The sequence below is a fragment of the Pararge aegeria genome, chromosome 10 (genome assembly GCF_905163445.1).
Source record: "Pararge aegeria chromosome 10, ilParAegt1.1, whole genome shotgun sequence".
NCBI classification, from domain to species: Eukaryota; Metazoa; Arthropoda; class Insecta; order Lepidoptera; family Nymphalidae; genus Pararge; species Pararge aegeria.
Window position 1 is genome coordinate 11,917,768 of NC_053189.1, and position 14,811 is coordinate 11,932,578.

At 33.5% G+C, this 14,811-nt stretch overlaps 1 protein-coding gene across 1 annotated transcript in view; it reads left to right on the plus strand.

Moving 5' to 3' along the window:
* Positions 1–822: 822 nt before the first annotated feature.
* The window catches only part of LOC120627098 (homeobox protein abdominal-B), a 76,215-nt gene continuing 62,226 nt past the window's right edge, over positions 823–14,811 (plus strand). The window contains exon 1 of the mRNA XM_039894946.1: positions 823–849. The gene's annotated coding sequence lies outside the window, so the exon portion shown is untranslated. The remainder of the gene's footprint in view (positions 850–14,811) is intronic.

The following is a 14,811-nucleotide window of genomic DNA, read 5'->3' on the forward strand; positions in this document are numbered from 1 at the left end:
TAATTAAAGTTATAGAAAAATACTAAAATATAAAAAAGTGGTAATAGAACCAAAAGTAAAACATGAGGGAAACAAAACTTTTATTTATAATTTTTGTTTGTGAAATAATGAACAAAATCTTAGTGTTTCAGAAACATTTTCTACAAACGACTTTAATGGTAAGGACGGAAAGTCCCTTTGTGTTTACCTTACTATTTGAAACATTTATTAGGGTAAATCTAATATGTAATGTCCAAAACATTCGTTTATAACAGTTAGGAAGATATCCTAATAATATTATTGTTTTTGAAACATTCTAAAATATAGTTAATAACAAATATAGTTTCGGAAATTGAAATATTTGTTTTCTAGTCAAAACGTGGCTTTTGATATAACTCCAAATTCTCGATTGCAAATCCGATCGATATTCAATACTAATAAAACAGCGTCGATTCGCAGATACATAAAAGTCGGATTCAAGTCTTGTGCTCTGTATGGAGTTAGAAGGGTTCCCCCTTTTATTGCAGGGAATTTGCATATAAAGTAACCATTGAAGAAAAGCGATCTTGATTCGATTCCGTGCTTTTTTCGTATTCATTGTTGAAGGCCGCGGGTTAGCTCACATCCCGTTTTATGGTCCATGATGCTTTTGTAGCGAATAAATAAATAATGGTATCAAAACTTTTTTTGTTGATGATTTATTTGGGAAAACGTCGGCTGTGTGTTGTATGTTTTGACATTTTAATCTCTACTGTAATTTAAGACTTAGATATTACGTATAAATCAAAAGATAAATGTTTCATTGTTATTTTATTTTGTTTCAGTTTAAAGTAGATGATAAATGGCTATGGACCGATAGAAGAAGCACAGGTAAATATCAAGCTAATAAAGTATCATCTACCATACCAAAAAATATAGTGAGGGACGTCTTACGCAGGTTCGGACTTACGACGTGAAGCTGATTGGGGTAATTCTGCTTTTAAAAATATATATCTTTTTATTTTATAGGAATCCTCTGATCTTCCAGGAGCAATCCTAGTATTTTATATCCATCTTCAAGATGAAGTAGCATTGGGTTAACTTGCTACCTCTATGCTACATCAAGATTGATTAAGCCGTCGAGTATTGGGAACAAAGAAATTAACCTAAAAAACATATGTTCACTATCACAATTAATGATATGGATAGGTAAAGTGTACCTGAAATATAAGACATTCTTAAGATTTTGAATGTTTGTAAAGTAAAGTAGTTGGTGTTGCAAGGTAGGCTCTGTTATTAGGCCACTAGGTATGTGCATAACAAACTTATAAAACGTAAAAAAAAACTTAATGTGATATTAAATGAGATAAAATATTGACCACGGGGCGTTTCCAACGTTTCCCAATAAAAATGATATTTAATTGAAGTCGATAACGCGTCATGTCGAGACGCCTAATAAACTGTCTTTATTATTATTGTGTAAGGTCGACGTGCGAGATAAACATAATAAAACGGGCATAGGTGCCTATACCGGCAAATGCTTTGAACAAGCTTTGAAAGCACAGGGAAACCTTTTGGCGCCACAGGCAAAGCATATAAGGTAAAGGTACTAGATATGTACCTGCTAATGTTTCTAGGATAATTACTTTACATCCGGTTAAACTGCAAAAGTGTGCGTAACTTGGTAATTAATTGAAATATTTTTGAATCATACCTGCTAGTATCTACACTAAAAAATTTTAATAATATTGTCAGCATTATGAGACTAGAATTGAAGATGAAGATGAAGAAAAATTTTTAAGTGAACTTGAGCACTTCACTGATAACGAAAACTTTAAATACAGTAGGTATATTTATATTAGTCACGCTGTTTTAGATCTAGTTATGCTAACCTATGTTCCTCGCGCTATATTGTAAGTTTATTAAGTCTTTAATAGCTAATAGTGGGTAAAATATTGGTACTTTGATAGTTGGGACATTATATCGCCAGGTAAAGCCGCATATAAATTGGTAGTGAATAATTTATTGAAATTGCAAAATCCTCGCTCGGTTCACGCCTGACCGGTGTCAACCGGTCCATAAATTGTTTGAGCTATAATACCTTCGCTGGCATCTTGCGGATCTGATTTGCATAGCAATTTTTCATAGCATACTCTAAAGGATACGTACCTACACAATGTTTCCACTGCGCTTAGCCAGCAGTGGGAGATAAAAGACGGGAAAGCACAATAGCGTTTAAGTGATAGTTATGGCAGATTTTATAGGCAGTTAGATTTATTTTTATTGCACTGTTTGTTTTAATGCGTTTTTCGCAAGTTTAGAGGTCGTGACAATTGCCTTCTCATTCATTTATCGCTGCTGTGTTTCACGCGAAGTTTACGCTGAGGCACAAATTGTTTAGTAGGTTGTTTCTACGTACTTAATATGTCTTAATGAAGCCCCCACGCAGCGTTTATGTTAAGTTGTACTATTTTACAACAACAATTTCGTTGAACTCAGTAATTGTTTTACGTAAGAACTGGCACTTGCTTTTCTATTGTCCTTTCCACTACTTATTGTATGGGAGTATCCTAGGACAGATTTATCAAAGTTGAAATTATAATTTTTATATTACTTACTTAGTTATAGTACCTCAACTTATTCGTAGATTTGTAAGGTGCAGTAACACGAGCTTGGCATACATAAAAAAGGAAGGGTGGTACTAGGACACCAGCTATTAAATTATCACAAATCGATACGTATATATCAGTTGTCATACAAAAAAAAACTATCTTTTTGCATTGTCTTCATATCACATTTAAACGGGAATGTACTCGTATTTGCGTGCAAATGTTAGCATTCATTGTTTTAATATTATTATTAATAGTAGTAGAGCTCTTTGTGATAGAGCTAGTCCGGCGAAGTACAACCACCTTGCTTATTTCTGCCGCTGAGCAGCATTGTCACAATGTTGTATTCCGGTCTGAAGGGCTCCACATCTACGCCACAGGTTGATGAACACAGGGTAACACTTTGAAAGAAAGAAAGAAAGAATGAAAGAAAAATCGTATTTAATGTGTGTTCCTCGCATGGCCTGCGAAGTGTTGCTCTGTTTATAGGCGATAGTTTTCCACGTACCGTCTGGATCTGCTTGGTCCATTAATTATGTATACATCTATTTCTATAATAACTAAATAACCAGTAATAATCAGTGACCCCTTTTTACTGTGAGTGTAATCGTAGCTGGTCACCGCGTATTCTTACTGGCAACTTTGTATAAATAAGTAAATATATAAAAGACTAACTAAAGTTATGATGGACTGCAATATTCGCAATAAATAATTAGTAAAGACTAGCGCTTGATTGCAATCACGCCCTTAGGAGCTACATAGAATATCATAATAGAAAATAAGAAGAACCTTTGATATAATATAGTATGGTCCAGTCCAACCCAATCCCCATTTATTAGAGGCATGACAACGTTGTTCGAGCGAGCCTAATCAGAAAATATAGGCCAATAAAACGAGGCGATGGTGTGCCTTAATCAAATTGTCCAAATGACTATTGGAGGTAACCTGTTTGTGATAGGACATTAGGGCGGCCGGATAAACCCGCTAACTCTGTTTTTAGCGAAATGTTTGAAAAAAATATTTACTTATTAGCTTTTATCAATGTAAAGGATATAACTGCTATACCCATTTGCACTATGAACTAAGCCCATAGTTTCATGTCGATATAGAGTAATCCTCTAATATAATCGACGTCAATAATTAAGAAACTGCAGTATTACCTACCTATCTGACTACAAATAATTTACAAACAGTTTTCTAACTCCTATTTTATTTGATGCGCCGTATATTTAAAATAAATAGTACCTAGATCACTTTTGGATATACGTATTTTTGACAAAGTAGTACGAATGTTTATGAAAATAACTATGTTGGGAATCTGATATAGGTATGTTTGTACCTATCTACATATTACTGAAAATAAAATTGAGTCGAAATATAAATATAGGTGAGCTACTTACAGTCGCAACTGTAGGTTTTCCCTTATATCTAAAACAAAGATCTCTTCAAAAATTCAGCATGTGACTCCCGGGATGTGCCCAATAAATCAGTTTTACAGCATTCCCGTGTCATTTCAGTCGTCGAACGGCATAAAATGATAATTTTATTGCGCTCCCCTTCCGTCTTCAGGAGTTTACGACAATTGTGAAATGTATCGACAGTTCGGATGTCACCTTCAAGGTGGACCACGACAAACACGGTGAAGCTTTCAAGTTTATTTTCCACTTCTAAATTATCTACGCTCTAAGGCTCAAAATTGACTATACGCTACAGCATCTGAAGCAGAAGTATAATGGTTTCAAGAGCAGCATATGGTGCTAGATATATCCCTGTCTCCCCTAAAATTATATTTTGGGAAGGTGTTGAACAACTCATCAATCTTCTAGGTGACTTTACAATTTAATTTGATGGCAAGTTAGATGGATGGGTACTCAAATATATTTGAAACTTTTATTGTGTAAGTTAAGATAAAATTATCGAAGTATTCTTCCTAAGGTTACTTTTTTAATTCTATAATATCATGTCCTTCATTTTAGAAAAGACTGCGCTATAGAGTAAGTTTCAGGTCAACACATACAATTGGAGCGTAAAAGTTAATCTTCCGATGTCATATAAAAAAATTAAAAGAAACATCACAGATTTCTTAGCTTGAATCACAACACGTCACGACGGTTCAATACTTATATAACAGTATGTACGTCTGTTAACCTGAAACTCAGTAATCCTCAAGTTGGACAGAAGCGCGTTAATAACCTTAAAAGGTGAAAAATTTAAAGGTTTTATAATATTCATATTTATTTTATTTCGTTTATTTGATAGAAGCAGGCGTTATTTTGCTTTTGTAGCCAACAATAACCAGAACTCTTTACGAATTTATTAAACAATACTATTAAAAAGTAAGGAAAAGTTTAGTTACCTAAATTATAGGAAAAGATTATTCTCAGATTCGGATTAATTACCTACTATTTTTTGGCACAAAAAATATATAGAAAAGTAAGAAAATAGACAAAGTAATTTGCAACTTAATGTGCAAATTTAATTCCCATGTCTATCTTATTAATCCATACATTTCGAAGTATACGTGCACTTTTAAAACCTTTTTTTCAGGTTTGTTCGCAGTGACTCGACACGTTCGTTGCTACGAGTAGGTATAGCCTATTCTTTAGAAAGGAGTTAATTGTGGTGACTGACACCCTCAAACTAATTAGCATCTTAGTGGTTCCTTTTGTAACAAATTATAGTTGTCACAACTCACAACAAATAATAACTGTTGTTAGCAATACGCTCTTGACATTGTTATGCTAAACCGCGTGTTATTGTTTGCTTACAATAATAATGCAACAAAATTAGTACCCGTACTATGGTTATAATAGTTAGGTGAAGCTTTGAAATATTGTTTGTACCTAGCAGGTAGGTAAGCAAATATCTTTGATGGTACAGCGAACAATTTGTTTATATCTCGTTAGAGCTCCTTTAAACTTATTGTTTAGTAAAGTTTTATCGTAGACCTTCATTATTTTTACGTTTAATTCAAGATAGCCTAATTAATTACATAATTATTTCTGCTTTAGATGAAGGTAGTTTTACACGACTATCTTTTAGAAGTGAATGGTAAGTTAGAGTTTTTTTATCAAAATCCAAGCTTTTTTCAAAAAATATTGCTGTGATTGGTAATTAGTAATTTGATGAAAATTATTGACGAGATTGATAGGTAATATAATAATAATAAAATAAAATAATAATTATTATAATAATAAAAATACACATTAAAATTTAGTATAGCAAGCAGACTACGAAGTTGGTAATTGTTTGAAAAATACCCTATCATAAAATACCTTGTATCTTACAAGGTATTATTCAGACTAGGTGTCTGAATAATACCTTGTACCTTTTCTGGTTTATGAACTTTTATCATGCTTTTTGGCCATGTAGAATTACAATAGGATATGGAACATAGTATTATGAAGATAGGCACTTGTCAAAGTTTAAAAAACATTCACTTGATTATTTCATGATTTCAAAAAAAAAACCTTAATTGTTTATGATGATAATATATAAATATTGGATAAGTAGAAGCAAGCGTTACTTTGCGGAATTCCATGATATATTATGAACATTAAGCTTAAATTGCTATACTTCGCGAAAAGCCGAAGACTTACAATGAATAATTATTAAGACTTTGACAATTATTCATTGTTAAGTCAACATCTCCTGAGGATGCTCCGGTTTCGGAGCGAAACGTGCCGAAGATTTGTTTGGTGTGGAGTAGAAGGATTGAAGATATTATAAATTACACCATACAGATTCTCCTGCTTTTGGGGGAGTTTAGCAAATTAAGCTTAATTTTTATAATATGAAAATATATTTTCCTTTTCAGCATTTTTCTACCTTTTCTAAGCAATATGTATTTCCTTATCCTACCAGATTGTTTTGGTTTTATCTTTTAGCTAATGATTCTTCAGTTGGTTAACTACTGATACACATTAAAAAGGAACTTCGGACATAAATTCAAGGGTTAAGTGTCGCGACAATCGGCGGTTTACAGCCTTTTCACTTTTCCACATAAACTCATACTATAAACTTGACCGTACTATACTACTGCATCATTAGAATGCTTTAACCTTCACGACATAGTTTATTGTTTCCTATAGAGTTTATTTCTATTTTATTTGATAGCACATACCAACGCCAGTCATAATACCTATCTAATTTGTACTTCCCTTATTATTATATCCCTTTTATTTATTTATTGTTCCAGGCAACAAGGCCCATTACAAAACACAGAGAATACTATACAAAATCAAATACAATACAAGAGCTATATATAAGAGAGAATCTTATAAATGGTATAGGTACATGAATATGAAAATTAAAAATATAACTATGACGAGATTAATTATTGTCTCACTCCCAATGACCTTCCATTTATTACAGCGAGGTTAGTACTATAGAATTGCTGAATTTCTTACTGACAAGGTTGCTTCGAAGCACCCGGCTCCGCTTTCATCTTTCACGAGATAGAAAAAGTAAATAGCTGATTTTGATAAAGATCAACTGTTGGTAGTTTCACTACAAACAGACAGACTTGAAGTTTCAAAAGTGAATATAGGTATTAGCCTACTTGAAATAAATAAATTTTGAATTTTATGAATTTTGACCTGCTTTCCCCAATAGACAGGTCCTTCAGTCAGTCTACCGTCAGTGATTCAGACTCCAAGAGAAAACGGGTCAAGGGAAAATCTACGTGTCTCAGTTAAAGATAGTTGCTAAACCCGGTTCCTTACTTATTTTCGGAGGTAGCTTAGTATACCGTAGATACAATCTTCGAGTTAGGAAAACAAGTTTCACGCAAGAATAATTTATAGGTAGCGTAATAATTTATAGGTCAGTTATCACGCTCCTAGGTATCATATCTTTGAGTGTTATGCTTCGGTACGTACGTAATAATAAGCAATAAGTTTCTCTTCTTTCATCTTTGGCTCGTAGCAAGCCACGTATTCGGCAGTAAGCCACGGGCGTCCTGGCATTCTATTCACATACTCCATATGCTGCCTGCACCAGTATTTATCCCTGCAGTAGGCATTTGTTAAATTGGTTGTTAGCTGGTTAAGAAAGTTAATAAACAATCTTCTATTAAATATACCTACGTTGGTTTGATAAATAAGTTGTTACCTATATATCATTTCATATAAGTGATGTGTGACTATCTAATTACAAAAGTTCGGAAGACAATAAGAGAACTAGAAAATACCCATTTCCATAATGAGTTGCGTCGAAGGTCTAATGAGGGGGGATTGAGACGTAAAGATAGACCGGTGCGCCCATTACACAGACCCTCATGAATCTATGAATACCCGGATACCCGGTTGTTAGGTCGACTCATAATGTCTACTAATGGTAGTCCCTCAACTTACCTTTAGGGACTTACTGATCTATATATATATTTAAAGTATTTTTTCTAACTTGTCATATTTATTAGGAAGTATACCAATGAACATTCTTTTCATTCTGCTATAAAAAGTGTTTTCAAATAAATAAAATACTAAGAGATTTTCTAAAAGTTTTAATTATTTTTATTCTACCATTTATTGATTTGCCTTTTTTTAAATTCTTAACAATGCTTGAAAAAAAAAACGCTATTAGAAATGTATAAGAAAAAACATCAACCCTCCGCTGGCAGGGCTTTTGAATGCCCAAGCAACCGGCGGTCAGGGCTCCAGAGTGAGGAACCTCATCACAATACGCGCCGTTTAAAGGACTACTGCCTTCTGTATCCGACCCTTGATCCAACAACCAAGCTAAAGCTTCTTAAGATGTTGGTCGAAGCTTTATTATTGTTTATTGTTACAAAAATATTATAAGTATACATATATATATATATATATATAATATTTGATATAAAAATATTGTTGTTGTTGTAAAACCTGTTAATTACTTCAGATATAAAAATACTGTAAAGAAAATAAGAAATTGTCAACTCTACCTTTCTCTTTTTACCGTCCATAACGAGGTAACGTAGGTAAATCGAAAATAAATATAAAATTTTGAATAAATGTGTTCAATTTTGTTCCGGAACTTACGTATGGGAAGATATTGTGGAAAAACTCACATACTTACCCAATATTTAAAAGGGTAAACCATTATGCTTAACGTTTATTAGTTTGTGCGTTTACGCACCAACGGACGCGTATTAACTCTACATTTGATTTCTTAAAATAAAACTTTGATAAATATTTTAGATTGTTACGTGTCTACCTAAACGACGTAGATTTATTCTAAGTATAATATAAAGATTCCTACCTACCATCTACCTACTTAAAATTTTAAATTTTAAACTCAAGATTCGACTTATTTTAGCTACTCTACAATTTTATTGTAAGTCAGCGTTCGAGAATTTGTCGTTGTAAATAACAAGAAAAGCAAATCAACCGAAACACAACGGTTTCCAAGGTTGACTAAACAAAGAACTCAAACATTTCAGTTCCGAGAAGTATTCTCACGCAATGCTGTAACCTTATGATAGGTGCCGCGTTAAAAACTTAGGGCTGTGTCACGCAGCTAAAGTTCGTCTGCCACTAGACGATATTAGCAAATAGAATACGTTTAAACGGTGCGTTAGACTGATACAGTAATATAGCTCTATCTCCCTCTCTCACGTTTGGCGGTCGCAACGTGCAGTGTAGTGGAGAGACGCCCTAACGCGCCGTACCGGTTCGGACGAGGCGAACGTCACAAAATGGCGGCCGTAAAAACAAGTGAACAGTGAGTTACGGTCGAGCGTGTGGGTCGGGGACTCGGGGACGGGGGACGCAGGGAGGCAGAGGGGGCAGGGAGGCGACCAATGGCGTCGCACTGAGCAAGCCGCGTTCCCGCCAACTCTGCTATTTCTTTTATAGACGTTGTTTTTCTCTGGCGCTTTTTCCTGATTCTTTTTTGCAAGTTTTGTTTGCTTTGTAAGCCACGGGCTACAATGTGTTTTTAAGTGTTTTCCCTTGGTCTGCAATACAGAGCTTTCTCTTTAATGTTCGGTTGACAGATAACTGCTGTTTGTGAAGTCAACCGCTATCATTTGCTACATTGTAATGACATGGAAACGTTGCTATTTAACCTAATTTCATGGCTCTTGGTCACTAATATATAAATACCAGCCTATCTATGAGTAGGTACCTAATCTTAGTAGGAAGATAGGTAGGCCTATCTTTGCCATATTAATTAACGCCAAGCAATTAATACCCCAATCTAATCAAAAATATTCGAATCGAAGATTAAATTAAGTAAGTACTACCTACTTAGTGCTGCTGATTCCTACTCTTTAATTTCGATAAGGATGGCTCCACCAACTTCATTATTAATTTACCTGAATATTTTAGATAAGACTGAGTATTAATTTTAAGCGTTAGAAGGTAGGTATCAGGAAGGTATTTCTGTAGGTCTATTTAAGTCCTAATTTAGTTAATTATAGGTTTTTGTCTTATAAAAGAAAATGATTTAAGAGATGAACTCCTTCACGCTGATCAAATGCGGGTTAATCAATGTGGGACTGTAACAATAAATATAATATATCAGAAAATGCTAAAAGCCGAGTCTTTAAGTTCTATCCGGGGTGCCACACTCTCTGAGCTTAGTTTTCCTGTGACAGAATATTTTTTGACGATACCTAATAATTTTTGAATTGAACGGATATTGAACCTCGAATCTCATAACCCGTAGGCAAATAGGTATGCAACAATTTAGCAACTAAAAAGAGTTGCTAAAGTTTTATATACCCACCTAAGTGAGATATAGGTACGTTTGAATCGATTTAGGTATCCCAATGTCTTTAATATGTAAACAAGAATTCAAATTGTAGAACCTACAAAATTCATAATAGCGGCATGACGCGTGGGTAGGGTAGACATCAGATGCTTATTCAACACATATATTTTAAATCACGTAAGTCTATTATGAAACCTTCATTAGGTTACTGCCGGTAACTTTACAGAAAAATGTGTATTTTAATTTTGAACTGATGGTAGTTAAAGCACCAGAAGATAATTTTTGAGAAGATTTTTGAAAGAGCTTTAAATATTGTAGGTCTAGGCCTAATGATAAAACAGGAATAGAGAACATAGTGTTTTGTAAATTTTGTACGTTGGAAATAATAAGAGCGAGTTCTAGTTATAAATAAACACGAGCGAACTGCTCTTAATCCTACACAGCCATAAAAAGCTAAAAGTTATTTAGTACAAAACAGAACTCATCGGGAAAGTTGCAGTGTAATAATTTACGGAAGACGAAGCCGTCTTAGCGTCTTGTAATATCTTCCAGTGACATATTTATTGTTTTCGAGGGGCGGGGGATGGCTTTCTTGAAGGGGAACCAGCGAACACAGATACCTACATGAACGTAGATATTTTATGAAACAAGGGATGCTTACGAATAGAGTTAGCAAGTTTATCTTGAAAATAAGGACATATATATTATAGTAAGACTGTTTATTGTTTCCTATGTTTGTTTCTATATTTCCTATATGTTAATAGTATTTTTTCTGGTGGGACCTGCTGCGAAGCGATTTAGCGTTCCAGTACCATGCCACGTAGAAGCCGATTAGGAGTATGGATTTAATATAACTGTACCTATATACCTGTAGCAGGTTAGTCGTTTACCATCTTAGATTGTACAATTACCATCCTAACTCGTAGTGTAATAAATAATTACCAGTACGCAAAAGTAGCTACCGTAATGAATGCGTTAAATCGTGGTCTTATCTAAGTACCTAAAAAATTACATAGGAGCACGTCACAAGGTGCTTTGTGCGTGATTAAAAGTGTGCGAGCCCACAAAATTGTTGATAATATTAATTTATATTATTTCTACACTCTAATACATCATTAAACATTTATCACAACTCTATGCCTATAACCTAAACCGTTTTGCTATTAAAAAGATCTACAATTTCTCTATGATCCTCGGGGGTCCTATGATACCTAGAACTGCATTATGTAACTTTTGGCAAACTTAAAAGAATACTTAGTTAAGATTCCGTGTTGAAAGTGATTTCTATTGCTGTTTAATATTCAGTCAAATTAAAACCAGGACAATCCATTAAAAGTGAAACCAGCTGGCTACACTATTTATACAGTGTTCATGACAAGAAACGAAAATTTGAGTTTTTCGAAAAATGTTTTTGCTATTAGGTACACATTTTTGAAAATAAAATAAATGTAGCTGTCAGTTTGATATCGTCTTTTTAATCTGTTTAATAATGTCCTACCTGTTGGTTACCTGTTGCAATGAAGATATAATTTTTTATTGAGTCATCCAAATATTTCTGATAAGTCTGTAATGAATTTGTTATTTAAGAAAGAATTTATATTATCGATACAATCGTTGGTGGAAGAACATTAACTTTGTTTATGTAATTTTTTTACCCTAGTTGATGGCTGCGACTTCATCTGCGTAGAATGTCTTGTTTCTCTTGTGATTCACAAGCTTCCCTGCGATACTTGTGCCCGTTTTCAAAACGAAAGCTATAGGTAGGCAAATACCTATTTCATTAAGATATTAGCACAATACGTTCATTTGATGGCTCAAAACAGAGAGAAAAACACACTTTCAAACACACACACACAGACACACTTTTAATTTAGTTTCTAATTAATTTATTTTTGACATGTATTTATTTTAATTGCATTTAATTTAATTTTGTAAACTGATGTACTATGTTAAATTTTTATGGGTAAAGCCTGAAATAAATGATAATTATTATTATCATTATTATTATAGACTCCCATTAGAAATCCCTTCATACTATTTTATAGAAGTATTATTTCCCAAAAAAGTCACCTTGTTGCACCTTTATTTCCTGAGTGCATAAAAAAAATGTTAGATCCAAAATTTGAAGTGTACTAACTCTGTATACAGTTATTGAATCATTAGACTGTATTGTTTATATCATTGTGTTTGCCAGTTAGTAAGGGCGAAGACTTTTAAAAGTTACAGAAGATTTTATACCATTTTTACGAATCGACGATACGATACGAAACGAAGCTACGATCTTTAGTAAGTTTTATTGAAACTTGTTTCTTCTTGATAAGTACTACAGTTATTAGAATTCAATAGTAAAATGATTTGATATTTATACCTACGCTTACTATGGACCTGTACACGCAAATATTTCGCTATAGTAGAGCTGATTTCAGCTTGGTCAAGTAAGATTGTGCGAATATAAAGATAGATATTTGGAGCAATAAAATTCAGCCCATATCTCACGTGTTAAGTACCAAACTAACTGGAGAGTTAATTAAAAAATTCCAACCTAAATTTCATGTCAACAAATATTTTTATGCGGCAATAATATTCATGATTAAGACGTTTGTATAATTATGTGTACAAAAATGTCCAATCAGATTTTTGGTATCCACCAACCTTTATATTTTTGTTACCTACCTACCTACCTACTGTGTGGTTAAGGGTATGTTTATACAGGCGTCTGTCAGCTGCGATGTAAAATTAAAAAGCGGACGCAACGTGTTATGTTCTTAGGGTTGGCGGCAAGTACCTAAATTATTTTCTTTTATCATTAGGTTGATATGTCGATGTCGATTTCTTAACCTACTGCAATAACGACTCGTCACCGGTTAGCATTGGTACGTCCCAAATTAAGTAGACAGAATAAATCTATTGTGTAGGCACTAACCACGCGCGGACCATCAGTAGACTTCAATGAAATGATATGATTATTAAGCTTAACGATTCATTTTGCCTTAGTCACCGAACTAAAAAAAAAACATCTAAAGCCTACCTATAAAATAACTAGTCGGTCTCGAACAATAAAATTTAATTAAATTATTTATAAATATGAATTACCTATGAGATACCTCAATGTCTTAGGTCTATGTCCTAGAAGGTACTTGTGACGCGTAGGTACATATTTTTTATGCATCGCTAGGTACATAATTAGATATATATCTACCTGTCGTAACCACCTGTTTTTAATCAGTAAACTATTTTTAATGTTTAATTTTCATGAAAATGTAAAGACAGCCCTGAAAGTCAAGGCGTGGGGCGGCGGGTCGACGACCGGTCGCTTGCGCTCTAATATCGCCTGCAATATCTGGCTTAGCTTAATTCCCTGCCTGTCTACTCCAAGCTTTACTTTAATTTACTCGATATATTTTATCCACTTTATGATAATTTTTATTAAGGTTGGAGAACTGCTGATGTAATTTTGTATACCGACCCACTATTATACCTACCTTCCTATTTTAATAAAGCTAATTCGAAGGTAAAAATGACAATCTTTCTCAAGGAAAGCTCTAAAAAGATTTTCTGAGGTTGATTATCGAATTATCTTACAATAGAAATTAATAAAGTATATCGGATTTACACTTAATAATCTCTACTTTTACAATATGAACCATACCATTGATCTCAGAATGACTACCAGATATCTTACAAAAATACTCGTTATAAAAGCCAAATCAAGAGCATTAGGACACGGCTCTTGGTAGGTATATTAATAATGTTTTTTCACCCAAACTTACACCAAGACACTAGCTAACCAAGTAAATAAATATTTGTGATTCATATTTCTTGAAGTCAATGTCAGAATAACTCGATAGAATTAAGACATTTTGCAAACCACAAGAAACAGAGTTCCGGAGCTGACTGTTCGTTACATTTACATAGCTACTAGCCTATAAATAAATACCGACTCACACACACGTGCACAATATGACGTTGTTTTAAGTTTATTTTATTTTTATACACGACGTCGGTGGTGCTCACGCTGCCTGTAATTTCGCGCTGTTCGCGCGGCGCAGGCGCGTACGCAAGCCGGACAAAGATGGCCGCGGATTGAACATAAAAACTTCTCAGTGTTTTTTCTATCAAAAGACAATTGTTTTTTTTTTATTAAATCATTATCTATATTAATTGAACTGGTTTTGTTATTGATGAGTTAATTGAGTGCTACGGAATATGTTTATATCTCTAAATCGTTGCGACCTTTTAAATCAGATGTTACGCTGCTTCAGTTTTCAGAAGATTTATACTGTCAAAGTAAGTATGATTTACAAATTATTTCTTTCCAGTAGGTATGTTTAAATTATACATATGATTTTAATGTACCTACCCAACTTATTATAAATGATTAAATAAACTGTTCAGATATATAATTAATGTACAACAATAACTCCGTAGATATAAACTAAACCTAGTTGAAAAGACGAATATGACGGATTTTTTTATTAATAAATAAATAAAAAGCAATAAGCACCTATAGGTTAGCATCTAATATTATAATAATCAAATTACCAATCTA